Source organism: Cyanistes caeruleus, chromosome 10 (assembly GCF_971803275.1).
Source record: "Cyanistes caeruleus chromosome 10, bCyaCae1.hap1.1, whole genome shotgun sequence".
NCBI classification, from domain to species: Eukaryota; Metazoa; Chordata; class Aves; order Passeriformes; family Paridae; genus Cyanistes; species Cyanistes caeruleus.
This window is the reverse complement of record NC_141710.1, coordinates 3,047,952-3,062,529: the sequence shown is the minus strand read 5'-3', so window position 1 is coordinate 3,062,529 and position 14,578 is coordinate 3,047,952. Positions and strand designations below refer to the sequence as shown.

Below are 14,578 nucleotides of genomic sequence, written 5' to 3'. Positions count from 1 at the left end.
CCCAGAGTCACGAGCAAAGAGGGGTGACAAGGGACAAGGAGGGATGAGAGGAGGAAGAGGAATAAAGGGGACAGTGTATGATCCAAAGTGAATAGGAGAACATGGGGAAACAGGAAGGAGTTCATGAGGGATGTTGAGATTTCTGATCTTGTTTCTAATTTAGGCACGAGCTATAAAAACTTATGTATTCATATATTTCTCATATGACTTGCTTTGAAGGCTAGTAAGATTCTCCATGAATAAAACTCTTTGTTCCTCTCTCTGACCTGCCACACTTAATCTTTTCCAACAGTCACGATTTAGCAGCAGCTGTAAGAAGATATTTGGGTTGGTCTCCTGATTCCTCCCTGGCACCCAGAGCTAACACAGCAGTCAGAGATTAATGGGAGCTGTGGGAAATAAACATTTTGGGCTGCAGAACCCACTGGTGACAGCAGGGCAGCAGAATCAGGGGTTGTCCCAACAGGTTTTCAACAGACCTCATCAAACCCAGACATGGCATCGTTGACTTGAGACTACTGTGGATTTGAGACTACAAAAAAAAAGCAATTCTTAAGAAGTACTTGGGAACTACTAGCCAAGAGATTTAATTTTTGTCCCCCTTCTGTTTTATGTCAAGGTGGAATTTTGGCCACAAACCAGACTTTTGCTGGTTTTTTCCACTGCATACTTCATCTCATGCAGTTTTAAGGAATTAGACTAAAACATGTCAGCTTAGCTAGAGAACTACTTTTTTTTTAATTTGATGTAACAAAAATAATCTGATAATGATTTCAAAATTCATGCTGACAAAAATTGGAAAAATAATTTAACAAATGACAAGCTTGTGCTAAATACCTTTACAAAGGTCACACTCAGCCAGTTGAGAGAAAAAATATGGAAAATAATGGAGCTAAGGTAGTTCTTAAATAAATTTCCCTTTAATATCATTACCTGGACATAAGATAGAAAAAAAAAAAAAGAAAAAGGAAAAAGATGAGTTGGAAACCTTGGAAAATCGTATTTAACTAGATGGAAAGAACATAAACAGGTAGGATGGATTGGAAAAAGGCAAAATGTACAGAAGCTGACATATGCAGGGGGCAGACTGGCTTGGAAAGAGCATTGGACTCAGCAGGACTTCTCATGTGAGGTTACAGGTGTGAGCATGTGGATCAGCCACTGCAGACCCAGAGTACCAAACACAGAGTGATTTTCTGGGCATTAAAAGGGCAGGTTGCTAATCAAGACACTCAGTGTCAGTCAGAGAACCCGAGTGGGGCAAGCAGAGCCACTCAGAGCTGGCAGTGAAGCTGCCATGCAGTCACTCACCGCAGCCTTGTGCCTTCAGCAGCCTCAAGGGTGACCCCGCTGTGTTCGGGGTGCCAGCCCTGCTGAAGGCAGAGCCCATCCCTGATGTGCAGAGCAGCTGTTTGCTGTTTTGTGTCACCTGCACACGGTCCATCAGCCTGAAATGCAGGGCCAGAGCCCATTTTGGGGTAAAGGCAGGGAGGAGCAGTGCTGGGCCAGCTGAGGTGTCTGCAGGCAGGGCCACAGGAGCAGCAGGTAGGTGAGTTGGAGAGGTCAGAGTTACCTTACCTTGGGCTGAGTCAGTCAGCCCAGAAGGATTTATTTCAAACCTCTTTGTCCCAGACAAGATGTGCAGCACAGGACACGGGGAGCACTTGCCAGGCACACCTGAGCAGGGTGTGGGAACCTCAGTGTTCCACTCCTGCAGCGTTCTGCACGCTGGAAGGGACAGCCCCTGCAGGGAGAAACATAAAGCTGCTCTTGTTGAGTCTCCCTGCATCATCTTTCTAATTCAGCATTTCCACAGTGCAACAGCCCCACTTCTATCAGATACTAATTAGAGTCTGCTCTCATTTTCCATCTTTTGAGGGAAGTTATCACCTGATCTTTAACAACTTGAAATAATCAGTTTTTTAATAGAGTTCATATGGCCAAGCCACTATAGAACTGCACAACTGTTCCCCCAGCTGTTGTAGGGGAAGGAGAGGAAACAGCAAAACAAAATCATGATGTTTTTCAAGGCTTATTTTATGGATAATTTAGCTGAGCATGATCAGTTCTTAGGTTTGAAAATGATTAAGCCTCAAAGTGTAATGGCATGTTCTTTGATAGAAAACCTGACTTGCTGTAACAGGATCTTGTTTTTCACATCTGTGTGCATTTCTTTTTAACATGGATCTGTGATAATGGTAGTTTCAGATGTGACTAACATTAAAAGAGATGAAGTATGCCTCTCTCTAATATTTTATCCAGACTATTTCTCAGAGGAATATTTAGCATAAGAGTCAAGGTTTAAAGGTTAAATAAGCATCTCTAAGTTAAATTATTAAAGGAAAAGACTAATGTTTAACAACAGTGTTTTAAGAGGTTATTTTGCATCTATTATATGAAGAAATTAGCACAGGATAGTTTGGAAGTTTACAGGTGCTATTTCATGAATTGGGACTTTTTTCACTGGGATGTGGAGATTTCTTTTCCTGTATTGTGACTGTTCCAGGTATTTGCTCTGTTGTTAATGGTGCTTGAGAAAAAAGGTGCTTGAGAGCTGATACTTGATACTTTTTTTTGCTGTTTTGGAACACGTGTCTGGTCCTCACTGAGTCACCGTAACTGAAAATTGCACTTGACAAAAGGAATTCTAAATATAGTTTAATGACATGGTAAGGATGTACTTGAAGTTTCAGTTTCAGTGATTCATTGTTGGTGTCCATTGTGTGGGGGCACTAGAAAGGATTTGTGTGGGATGCTCTCCTGCAATGGCCTTCCATCACAGCCCTGCTTCAGCAGCTCTCTGCAGTGTGAGTGAGGTCTGCATGCATCACTGCAGCTGGAGCAGGTTTGCCAGAGTGCTCTGCTGCAAGCTCTGGGAGTGAGCACACAGCAATAAGGATACAGACCTGTGTGCAGCCAGGTATGTAAACATTTCCATATGCTAAATGTGTACAGGCTGTCATTCCATCCACTCTTGGCCTTCCTGCTGGGTGGGTGTGCTCCCAGCTCCCTGCTGGGGTCTGGGGCATCTGCAGAGAGGGCTGGGAGGCTGCTGCTGCCAGACACTGCTTCATAACCACAAACTTAGGGTGTGTGACAGGCTGAGGTCTGACATCCCTTGCACGAGTTGAGAGCTGGGAAGCCAAACTGCTGTGAAGTTGCAGGAAGAGTGGGTTATATACACCTGTACTGTGTGCACTGTGCACACCAAGGAGCCCCTCCTGGCTCTGTGTGTCCTGCTTTGTCCCACGTGCTGCTGCTGTGGAGGCTGTGAGAGGCTCCCCTGTCCCTGTCCTTCTTCCCCTGTGCCTGTGGAGAGGGATCCAGGCAGGAGCTGGGCAGCACAGCTCTGCTTTGCAGTTGGTGGGTGGGTGGGTGGGTGGAGGGGAAAAGGGACAGTGCAGATGCATTTCCTTTGCTGTCATCACATTCCTCTCTGAACCAGGAGTTTATACCTGAGCTTTAGTGCCCTCAGTGCCCTGGCTGAAAAATAAACAGCTTTTCAGGTGAACTCTTCAGGTCTTGAGAAGTCTAGACACCACTGATCCTTCTGAGTGTCCACTTAGCCCTAACATATTTAGAAGTCTGAAATACAGTAGTTTTTTTAGTCTTTCATCAAAAAAGGTTATTTCCCAGCATAAAGAAGAGTTAAGGCTACAGTAAGTTACCCTTTCTTAGGAAAGCAGCAGTGGCTGGCCAAAGCTTCCTCCAAAGGTATTTGTGGATGGTTTGGTCTTTCCAATAGTTCTTCTGTGGGAGAACTAAAAGCAGCAGGGAGCAGAATTTGGAAACCCTTCTTCAGAACTCTCCTTACTGAGCACTGGCATTTCTGTGAGAGCCGTAATGCGGTCATTGACCATCTCCTGAACAATCTTCTCAGCAGGACAGGCTCCTCTGGGTTTTGCTTTGTGCCTGTCCTGGTCAGCCCAGACAAATAAGCCCATATCAGCTCCTGAGATGTGCACAACACTTGTCATGTAATTGTGAGCTGATTTTGGCATGGTGGGTGTTATTTCAGTTCCCCTGAGCAGTGACTGGTGCTGATGTTGGAGCTGGCAGACAGAGGTGGGAGGCCTTGCTGCTGGCAGCTGTGATATTCCCATTACTTCTTTTCCAGATGTGGGAAAACAGGCACAAAAGGCTGCTGCAGTAAGCAGGGGGCAGAGAAGGCTTGGAAGAGGCTGTTCACTGGTATTTCTGCTTTCCATTTATTGCCCAAACAGGAGCATATTTCTTACCAATGGCAGTGACTTAGACCCTTGGATCTAGGTAATGTTTAGTGCTGCTGGTGTCACATCCTTAGCTGGGCTGAAAGTTCAATTGCCAGGAAAGCAATTATGAAAAGGAAACAATACAACTCAATCCACAGCTCTCAGCCCTGTGCAGTTAACAGACATTAAATGAAATAATTTATACTTGGAAAAAGTTATAGAAAATGCATGAGGTTTTCTTCTTACTTAACAGTTCTGCTCAAACTTACTGCCCAGGCATTTTTCAGAGTGGAATTTGGTGTTGTTCCCTGGGAGTTCCTTGGATACTCAGCCCTAAGTCAGTCTCTCCTACAGAAAGCCCTCATGAAAGTACAAATGCCAGTGGAAAATCCCAGAAATTTCCTTGGGCAGTTCTTCCTTGGGACTAATGATTCTCAGTCTCATGGAGGTGATTCAAGAGCCTACCTTCATCCTAGTGATGTGATTAACCATGTTCCCTTCTGGTCAGTTGGCTCAGAACAGCCTTTGCCCTGTTGTGGAGTGTCCCACACAGTAAAACAGAAGGAATTACAGGCACATGCTGTGCAAGCAGTGGGCATGCCTAGAGTGACACTAAATTCCAAGGAGATTTCCTCTACCAAATTGAGAAGAACTGTAGCTCCCCTTGGGAAAAGATGTGAAAACACATATTCTCAAAATTGGGGTGGAGAACACCGTTGGGCAATGCACGACGGGAAGACAAGGCTGATACAAAACATCCTTGGTGGGAAGAGAAAATCCCCAACTTGCTTCCACTGGAGTTTGTCATCTGTTTGTCAGAGGATTACCAGAACTGCATTACTCCTGAGACATCAGCTTTCCCCACTGCCTGGGCTCAGAGGCTTTCAGAGAAGGCCACTTCTGAACCAGCCAAGTTTTCAAGAGGTTTAAAATCTGCCTTGGAGATGGGGCAAGAGGAAGATTACCAGCCAGTGTTTGGTGGGAATTGCCCCATTAATAATGGGCTTTAGGTGCAGGAGAACTGAGGAAGACGTTTTTCCATTATCAAAGTGGGGGAAGCAATACCAGTTAAGGCAAGGCTTGCAGCAGAAACATTTACTGGAAGTGTTTACATGTTACTTAATACCTTGACATGCATTATTCAGCTTGTGTAGTATCGGCTGGGGTGGAGCAGGGAGGAATGGCTTTGGCAGGAGAATTTGTTTGCTCCCCATGGAATATTTTCCTGGTCATAGCTACCTTCTTTGGCAATGAGATACATTCCAGGAATAGAACAGAAGTGTTCTTGAGCCACATTTTTGTGAGCTGCTGGAATGTGCTCTCTTGTGAAGGCGACCTAACCTTGTCCAGATAACAGCTCCTTCCCTGAGCACTGCCACCCTGTCAGTCTTGCTCCAGAGTGGAACAGAATTGCAAGAAAAGCCCCCTTGAGCCCTCTCCAGGCAGGGGAGCATCACTCTGAACGCTGGAGCCATTGAAATGGATGCACTTCTCATTCTGGAAACAAACCCCAGTTTCCCTCACAGAGGGAGGCAGCAAGTGCAGTCTCCTGAGCAAAACACTTAAGCTGCAATTCTGATGTGCCTAAAGGACTTTCTGATCTGCAGCCAAGTGAGCTGTGCTGAGGAAAAGGCAGGGAGAGTTCTGCTCACACCAACAGGGCTGCAGTCACACAGTGAAGGACGGGGGAAGGAGAAATAGGTTGGGAAATGTGAAGTTCAGCTGGCATCTCTGCTTCCCTCATCCACGCAGTAATTTCATGATTCACCTGCTGGGAGATTTTGTTTTGCTGACAAAGCTGCGATAAACAAAGACTTGGCATCATTTGCATAGTTGTTTAATCTAAAGGTGTGTGAGTCACATAAATGAAACTCTCGACTTGTTGTGATAGACTGCCGGGCAGAGTGGGTGAAACACTGGTTTTGATTTGGTTAATCAATACCTGGAAACCTTGGAAAAGTGATTCAGCACAAAGCCTGGAGTTTCCAAAATAGTAAGGCAGGCTACATTTCTAGTTTTTAAAGGAATAATAATAATAATAATAATAATAATAATAATAATAATAATAATATACATGTATTCTTACACTGCAACAATTTCTAATTTTTTTTTTGTGATGGCATCTTGCCAGACTTAGTAATTTTAGCTCTTACAGACTAAAAATGATGATGATGTGTCTGTAGGTCAAAGAAACTGTCTAAAACCTAATTCCTAGAAATAGCATGAGTCTTCCTGATTGAGGATGTCTGGATCATCTAGCAACAAAAGGCTGTCAGAGCAATGCTTCAAAAAATGTACTGGCATTTTAGGAGTATTCCAGGAATCTCTCCTGCATTGGTTGTGCAGTGCCTCTTAGTAACACTGCTCTGAAATGTGTCAGAGTGCTGCTTTTTGCTGCTTTGGATGGGACTCATGGCTCTGGATTGTCAGAAATTTAGTAGAACTGTGAGATGAAATTATTTCTGTCTAATGAAGCAAGGAACTGAACATTCTTGCTTCTTACAAGTTTCAGTGTGTGCTTGTGACTCTGCACTGATTTACTGTAGGACATTTTTACAGAAAAATAAACATTGAACTTAATTGTACATTAATTAGTATTAGACTTGAAACATCATTAATAAGACATCAGCAAATGCCTTTTGAAAGCCTATCTGCTGGATATATATGTATTTTTGGTAGTCCTTTTAAAAATAGAAGCACAGCAGTAGTATTAAAATTACAACACAGTCACCAGAGGGAAGCATTTAGAATCTGAGATTTTTAGATAGATATTCAAAATAATAGTCCATTTGTAGTTAGAACTGGTATTTTTGAGGAATCGTGATCCATGTAGTATTTGTCATTTTTCTAGTGCTTAGGGATTTTTTCTATTTCACAACAACTTTTTTAGTTTTCCCTGCTATGTAGGTATTTATAGCGGTGATAAGCAATTAAATTATTGGTTTTCCATGGGCTAAAGAGATGTTAATGAAGTACCTGTGTCTTATGCAGCAATATATCACATTTGCTCTTATCTCTTTCTTTGGTTTGCACATCACGTGTAACTTGTGTGAGGTAAAGAAAGATTTGGGTTGGACAAGTCCTTCATGGTTTGCAGAGTCTCATGGCCAAGTTTTGGGGTGATGCACTGCAGGTCAGTAAATGTCTTTGATCCAAAAGAGAATTATATCAGTGTACTTGGAGGGATGTTTTCTCTCTTGTGGCAGTTCTGACAAAACAAAGTCTTGCTAACCATGACTTACACCATTGTGGCTGGGCAGTGATCTCCTCTTAGAAAACTTGACAAAACATCAGTTGAAAGTCTCCTCAAGGTGAAATTCTGAAATAATACAGTCTTTCATACCCACAGTCATTTAAAAGTGTGACAGCCTCAATAATACTCCTGATCATTACTGGTTTTCACAGTTGTCACATCTGCTCTGTTATCAGAATTGCCTTAACAAAAAGGCCAGCTAGAAAATAAATATGCAAAGAGGCTGAGAGAGAGAGACAGATTTCCTGTAATGAATCTCTTTCTAGTCCTTGCCTCTGGCTGAGAATAGTAATATGCCATTAACCTAAGAGATGTAAAACATGCTGTGCTGTGCTTGGAAGGGTGTCAGAAATTCCTCTTGTAAGGATGAGAACATATTTTATTGCTTTTCCAGTTGTTGGTTAGCCTAATGATAGTAAGAATTTCAGCAAAAGGGAACCCCTTGTGAAAGCTGATGTTTGGTTTTGGTGATTAGCAGATTGCAAAGAGAGGCTGGTAACACAGATGTATTGAGGCAGGTAGAGCAGCTGTTACACTTGAAGTGCTGTCTCACACATCACAACCTGCTGGACACTGAAGCCTATTTTTAGTAAAAGAATAAATAAGCTGGCTGTGCCCTACTTTTTGTCAAAATGTGTCATGGGATTTTTGTATTTGATTAGAAAAGTCGGTAGAAATAACACAAGGGAACTCAGTGCCTTGCCTCAAAACTGGCATTTCCAACAATCCAGTTATGTTAATAAAATGTTAAGATTGGTTATGAGTTCAGGCCCATAAAGTAGGCAGAGGAAATGATAGGTGGTGGGAGACTTGTCTGTGTGGGATGTGAGGTTACATGTGGACAGAAGTCCTGTTCTAGTAGGCACTGGCCTTTTGGATGAAAGAATTTGTTTTCTATTGATGGAACAAAATCTGTGTTAGGAAACTGGAAAAATGAAAGACTACGTAGAGTTATTTGTATATAAAGGGAGAATTTTTATATAGAGAAAAGGGTCAGTCAGACCCTTCAGGAAGCTGCTGATTTTTGTAAAGGCCTTACTCTTCCTAATTCTGAGTAGTTTTTTTATCTTCACTTGCTGATACAGATGCAGGTCCATATACCTGATGAGAAAGCTGCCTTGTAAAGTGTGACCATACTCAGAAACCAGAACAGACACAGGAAAAGATACATTGGCTATGAAATTAGTGACAGGAAGTATTTTCAGTCAGTTTGGCTACAGATTAGTGCAATTAAAAATTTGCTGCTTTATTACAATAGAATTTGCATAAACTGATCATAATTGAGAAATGCCTGTTCAGGATCTCCTGCCCACGGGGTTCCTGTGCTGTGGAAGCAATAGGACCGTGTGCCTTCTGGCTGTGGGTTTCCATGGTGGGGTTCAGCTCCCCCTTCCCAGCACAGCTGCAGCCTCAGTGCAGAGGGGCTCTGCAGCTGCCCAGGTTTGCAGAGCCCCAGGGAAGCTCTGTGGGATCAGCAGTGCTCCAGAAGGACAGCCTAGGGGGCCAGGCCTCCCTCCAGCTCGGGTCTGCTGCAGCTCAGCAGCTCCCACAGCTTGTCTGAGTGGGGAAAGAGCTGAGGCCAGCAGCTCACGGCAGGGCTGTGTCTGCCCTGATGCTGCAGCAGCTGATGTGCTGCTGATTCTGCACAGCAGCCTGCCAGGGCAGGGAGGTTGAGAAAGAGGCCCTGTGTTTCAGGTGGCTCCCTGTTAAGTTAGGCTTAAAATTTTAAAATGAGAGGCCTCAGTGAAGGAATTCAGTGTGGGGAACAGAACAGTGAAGTGCCAGGATGGGACGCTGCAGCTGGATTTGAGGGGCTGCTGCAGCTGGCAGAGGGGTTCACCTCTCTGGCTCCTGTACGTACACTCTAGGCTCTCTGAGAACTTTTCTACTGAATTCTGCTCATGTTAAATCAATCTGTTTAGCAAAGCACTCCTAAAAGCTGCTCGTTCCCTCTGCAGGCTGCTGCTTCATTAGCCAAACCCAAATGTGTTCTGTCCGAGGAGAGCATTTGCAGTCTGGTACCGAACATCACTCGGGCTGTTTGCTGCTGCCTCCCCTGCACCAGAGCCAGCCTGAGACACAAACGGGAGCTCTTATGGACACCCAGCCTGGAGCAAGGCTCAGGGACCAAAGTGCTGCCCAAGGCACCTCTGGGGACTGTCCTGCTCCCAGCACTGGGGTGGCACGTCACACCACATCCCTCACTGTGCCATCAGCACTTCTCCCTGCACCAGAGAGGCCCTGGTGGCAGTGGCCAGCTTGGATTTCACAGACTGGGCTGTCTAAAAACTGCAGGGATGGGGAAGGTCAAGGAGGCCAACTTTTATTTATCAGCTGAGACTGGTACAAGACCATGCTACCCACATACCTCATCCCCTCTGTCATATCATGTATATGTGCTGCAGTACTTTAACCTAGGGCATGAAATCATGAATTAGGAATCCCTTAGTGCTTTCCTACAGGATGTTAAATATAGACTTTGACAGTTAAACCTGATTCTTGGGATTTATTGTGCTAAACCCACGGTTTGAAATAGTCACAGCCAGTATTATCCACTTGTTTATTAACACTTCTTAAATTTCAGTGACTAATGATTCTATCTTCCAAACAGTAATAACCCACTACTTTAGGCAACAGGGGACATATTTTTTCTAGTCTATATAGAGGGCCTTTAGACAGGAGATGAAACTTTTATTAACAGATAAACTATATTTTGTATTTTATAAAGCAAACTGGCTTTCCTCTAGTGACTGCTGAGGAGGGTGACTTGTTATTTGTCATACACAAGATGTTCTAAAGCCTTTTATTTGGACAGCAGTCGGCAGCAAGCTGACAAAGGGATGACCATGCAGTGTAAAGTGACCATTATTCTCTCTGCTATTGCTCACACAGTTTTGAATATCACTTTTTATTTTTTTTAAAGTAAAGAATTACTGATGAGAGGTTCTCGTGTCATTCTGTATTCACCAGGAAACATTCCTGTGCATTAACTGAGCAGAGCTCATTTGGTTTGTAGATGTTGCCATTGTATCACAGTACCGGACAGTAGCAAGTTGCTCCGTTTAAATTTTCTAATGAATTATTTCTAAGCATCTCCTGCCCAGTATTTTACTGTGGTCTGGATCATTGTCCCTTAGATTTAATAACTTAATTTTTTTCAGAATGGCTTTTTCTGCTTCAGGCCAAACATCCTTACATGGCATTTCCATTTGCCTTCTTCTAATGTCTCATGGTTCTGTGATGTTTGCAAATACAGAGAAAACTTAGTTCCTTTCTTCTGATCACTGCAGTGACACAGGATTTAAAGAGTGTAAACCCAAAAAACTGAAAATGATGCATTTTGAAGCAACCAGGAATGTGCCCTAAGTGCACAGCTGTTTCACATGCAAAGACATAAGTCAGATCCAGCCTTTTTAGACAAACCCCTTTCGTTGTACTGAGAAAACATATAACAATAGCCTGGGGGGCAGAATAATAGAACATTTGTTGTTTTGTGAAGGGGGGTGGGAAAGGAATCTAAAGATAAGGAAATTGAAAATTAAAATGATATTTGAAGTCTGGTAGGTTGTTTTTTTGTGGTTTTTTTTTACATGCCACATAGGATATAAAAATGTTTCTTTAAGATGTTTCAAGGCAAGTTCCTTATCCACATTGGACACACTGTCTGTAACAACTCCATGTGTGACAAGGACATGAATATCATGCAAGCTGATCAACTATAATCTGAAATATGTTAATAACTACCGATTGAAATCTCTTTATTTCCCCCTGCTAAATACTGAGATTGTATTTGGAGGCATAAATCAAAAAAAAATGGAAAGAAAATTTGAAATCAGGGATTAAAATCCTGGAGAAAAACTCCGTGTGGTCAGGTTTTTTTGAAGTCTATTCACAGAAATTGTCTATACAAGACAGCTTGAAAGTGCCTGGGGATTTATGTATGATACACACTTCAAGGCATCATTATTCACTTGAAAGGATGGCAGTACAGTAAACAGATTTTTAAGACTCTGGATTGTAGCCCTCTGCTCAGTCCAGTTAACCACTGACATCGTACTTGGCTTATGCTTTGCAAAGACTGCACTGGATCCTGTAGAACAAGCACCTGTGTGGTGTAAGAGTAAATAGCTCTTTTTAAAACAACGTTATCGAGCCTTTCCAGTCACAAACCCATTTGTCATCAGCGAGGCCAACTACTGAGCCAAGGTTTCCGTGTCTAAGCCAAGACTATCTGGAATATTTAATGTCAAAACCAAAAGTATCAGAATGATTTGGAAAACTGCACATCTTGGACTTTTTACGCTACTGAATTTCATTAATACCTTCTTTCTTCAGAAATATATTTCAGTTGCAATGTAAACTTTCAACAGAAGAAACAAGTGTTTCAACACGCCAAACTAAACTTCGTTTTACACCATCCATTTGTATGAGTTGCACATCTCCCTGATAAGCCAGTTTCATTTGAACTCTACTGGCTTTTTTATTTTTTCCCCCCAGGAAGAAGGGCAGTCAAGTGACATTATTACATTCTGTGGTGTGAAGCAGCAGCATGATCAGGAGCAATGCCTGTGGCACTGAGCAGACTTATGGAACTGGTTAAAAAAGCAGGAAGGGGAACTGTTAATTGATACATGACACACGGTAGGCAAGATTTCTCATTAACGTCTGCCCTTCCATTGAGATTTGCCTAGAGGTAGTATTGCATGATCACCGTTCGTGCAAAAATCCCATTTGCTGAAGTAATAAGGGAGATCATTGTCCTTCCCAGAGATTTCCAGTTAATCCGTGTTGTGGTTGGTTGGGTGGTTTGGAAAAAACAACAAAGCATTTCCTAGATACGTTCTAATCCAAATGTAATGGATTTTCAGTGCCTTGAGAATCGGCAAGGGAAGTTGAGGAAATAAATCCATCCATCCATTTGCAAAACTGGAATAACTGGAAAAATGAACAGACTAAAATAGACGAGCTTAATGATACAGCGTGATTATTAACATAGGGATGTTAAAATATGCATTACTTTGGATGTAGTACGATCATGCTCTTTGCGGACAAGGATGTGCTCCGCCTCGCCCTGTGTTCATTAAGGGCGGCAGGAATGTTGCTGCTGATTGCAGTGGGTGGGGACGGGCCCGCTGCATGCAAAGTTGTTTCGCTACCGGTTACATTCTGCCTTGCCTTCCTTGGATTGCTACTTTCTAGCCTTAGAAAAGCCCCTTTTATAGGTACTAGTTTCCGCACGATTGTTTGACAGCTCAGCGCCAAGAGTCCTGAAGTGAGGATGTATCAGGGAATTCCTTGGCGAGTCAAGAAGCTGCTAAAACGAGCTCTTCTTCCCTGCTGATTTTACAATCGGGAAAGGTGCTCTAGGCTGAGCCTTTCCAGCGAGCCCCCGAGGGAGCGGGGGGAGCGCTCCGGAGCTCCAGCGGGCTCTCAGCAGGGGCCGGGGAGAGCCGGCAGCCCTCAGGAGCCGGGGGCGCGGCCCGCCGGGGCAGGGAGCGCCCTCAGGGGCGGGCACTCCGCGCCATTGGCCGCCCCCCGCGCTCGGATAGCGAAAGCCCGGCCCGGGTTGGCGGCGGCGGCCCGAGGGCGAAGCCATCGCCTTGGTAACCCCGGCGGAGCGCAGCGCCGGGCCCGGGGCTGGCTGAGGGAGCGCTCCCCGCTGGCGCCGCCGCGCTGGCTGGGGCGGCGCGGACACGGCGGGGCCGCTGCCCGGGCAGGTGGGTGTGAGGGGCTGGGTATGAGGGGCTGGGCCGTGCCCTCGCTCCGAGCGGGACCGGACGGGCCGGCGGAACCCGCTCGGTGTCGGGGCGGCTGCGGCGGGGCTGCTCTCGGCCTCCGGCTCGCTGCTGGCGGTGCCCGTCCGGCCCGGGAGCCGAGCTGCGCAGGAAGGGGGCAGCGCTCCGCTTGCGACACCGCGGTTGCTCAAGCCCGCGCGGGGGAGGTTTCGGCGGCCGTGGGGCAGCGGAAAAGGGCCCGGGGCAGGGCCGGGCTCGGGACAGCGCAAAGGGGCTCGGGGCAGCGCACAGGGGCTCGGGGCAGCGCACAGGGGCTCGGGGCAGCGCAAAGGGGCCCGGGGCAGGGCCGGGCTCGGGGCAGCGCAAAGGGGCCCGGGGCAGGGCCGGGCTCGGGGCGGCGGCCCCGCAACAAGTGCCCGGTGCGGGCCGGCAGAGCGGGGCGAGCGGCGCTGCCTCGGCTCCTTCCCGTGCTGGCCCGGGCTCGGCACAGCCTGCGCGGTCCCTGCCTGCTCCGGCGGGCGGTCCCCGGACGAGCTTTGCGCTCTGCCTGCTGCTCGCTTCCTATTTTTTTTCCCCCCAGCTGAGAACTGCGGGTGATTGCTCTGTGAATTTTAAGTGGCGTTTCTATTACTCGATACTCCCGGTCGTTTTCAGCTGAGGTTTCTGAGAGTTGTTTTCCTTCGGAACCGCAGGAATTTGTATGGCAAAGCAGTGTTTGGGAAGTGTGTTTGCAGGGCGGCGCACGGAGCGATGGCTTTGGCACTGCTGTCATCGGGTGCTCTCCGAGCAGACAGCCAGGCTGCCACAGACGACGGGCTGCTTCTGTGCAAGGGGGAAATAAATCTTCATTAGTCCCAAAGAGTTCCTGAAAGAGAAACGGAAACCTTTCATGCCAGACTTACTGGTTTGTCTAGCTCCAGCACATGTGTGCTTAGACTCATGCTGGACGCTTTCCAAAACCCGGAAAGCTGAGTTTTTACTGGGGTGTAGGGAGGGGTTTTTTGTATGTTTTGCTGTTTGTTTTTGTGCGCTTATAGTCTTTTCTTGTCACTGGATACACTGACAAGTTTTGCTCATTTGGAATTGACAAGTGTAGCCATAACTGTAAATATTAGGTACTGACTAAGTCTGTGCTGCCATTATTTGGTTAATATTGAACTTCATTCAGGCTCAGCAAGTTCCTGAAGTTCCTGGAAACCCGCAGCATGATGTTGTGTTTTCAGGACTATAGTTCAGGGTTTGAAGTGAGATGAATGCATGAAGGATGTCAAAGAAATTTGATTGGCCTGTGTTTTGCAATATTCGATAGAGACTTCCACAGCTGTACCCCTTCAAAGATTGACTGAAAGGTGGAATAAAACTTCAGAGCATGCTTACTT

The 14,578-nt window shown here is 45.5% G+C and overlaps 1 protein-coding gene across 5 annotated transcripts in view; it reads left to right on the top strand.

The window, feature by feature from the left end:
• The window catches only part of PIK3CB (phosphatidylinositol-4,5-bisphosphate 3-kinase catalytic subunit beta), an 88,235-nt gene that overhangs the window by 6,583 nt on the left and 67,074 nt on the right, over window positions 1-14,578 (top strand). The window contains exon 1 of one of the 5 annotated variants that reach the window (XM_086844801.1): window positions 12,571-12,686. The exons of 2 other annotated variants lie outside the window; for them this stretch is intronic. The gene's annotated coding sequence lies outside the window, so the exon portion shown is untranslated. Of the gene's footprint in view, window positions 1-12,570; window positions 12,687-12,949; window positions 13,182-14,578 lie in introns of those variants that run through there. 2 more of the 5 variants (XM_086844796.1, XM_086844798.1) reach the window with 2 other exon arrangements.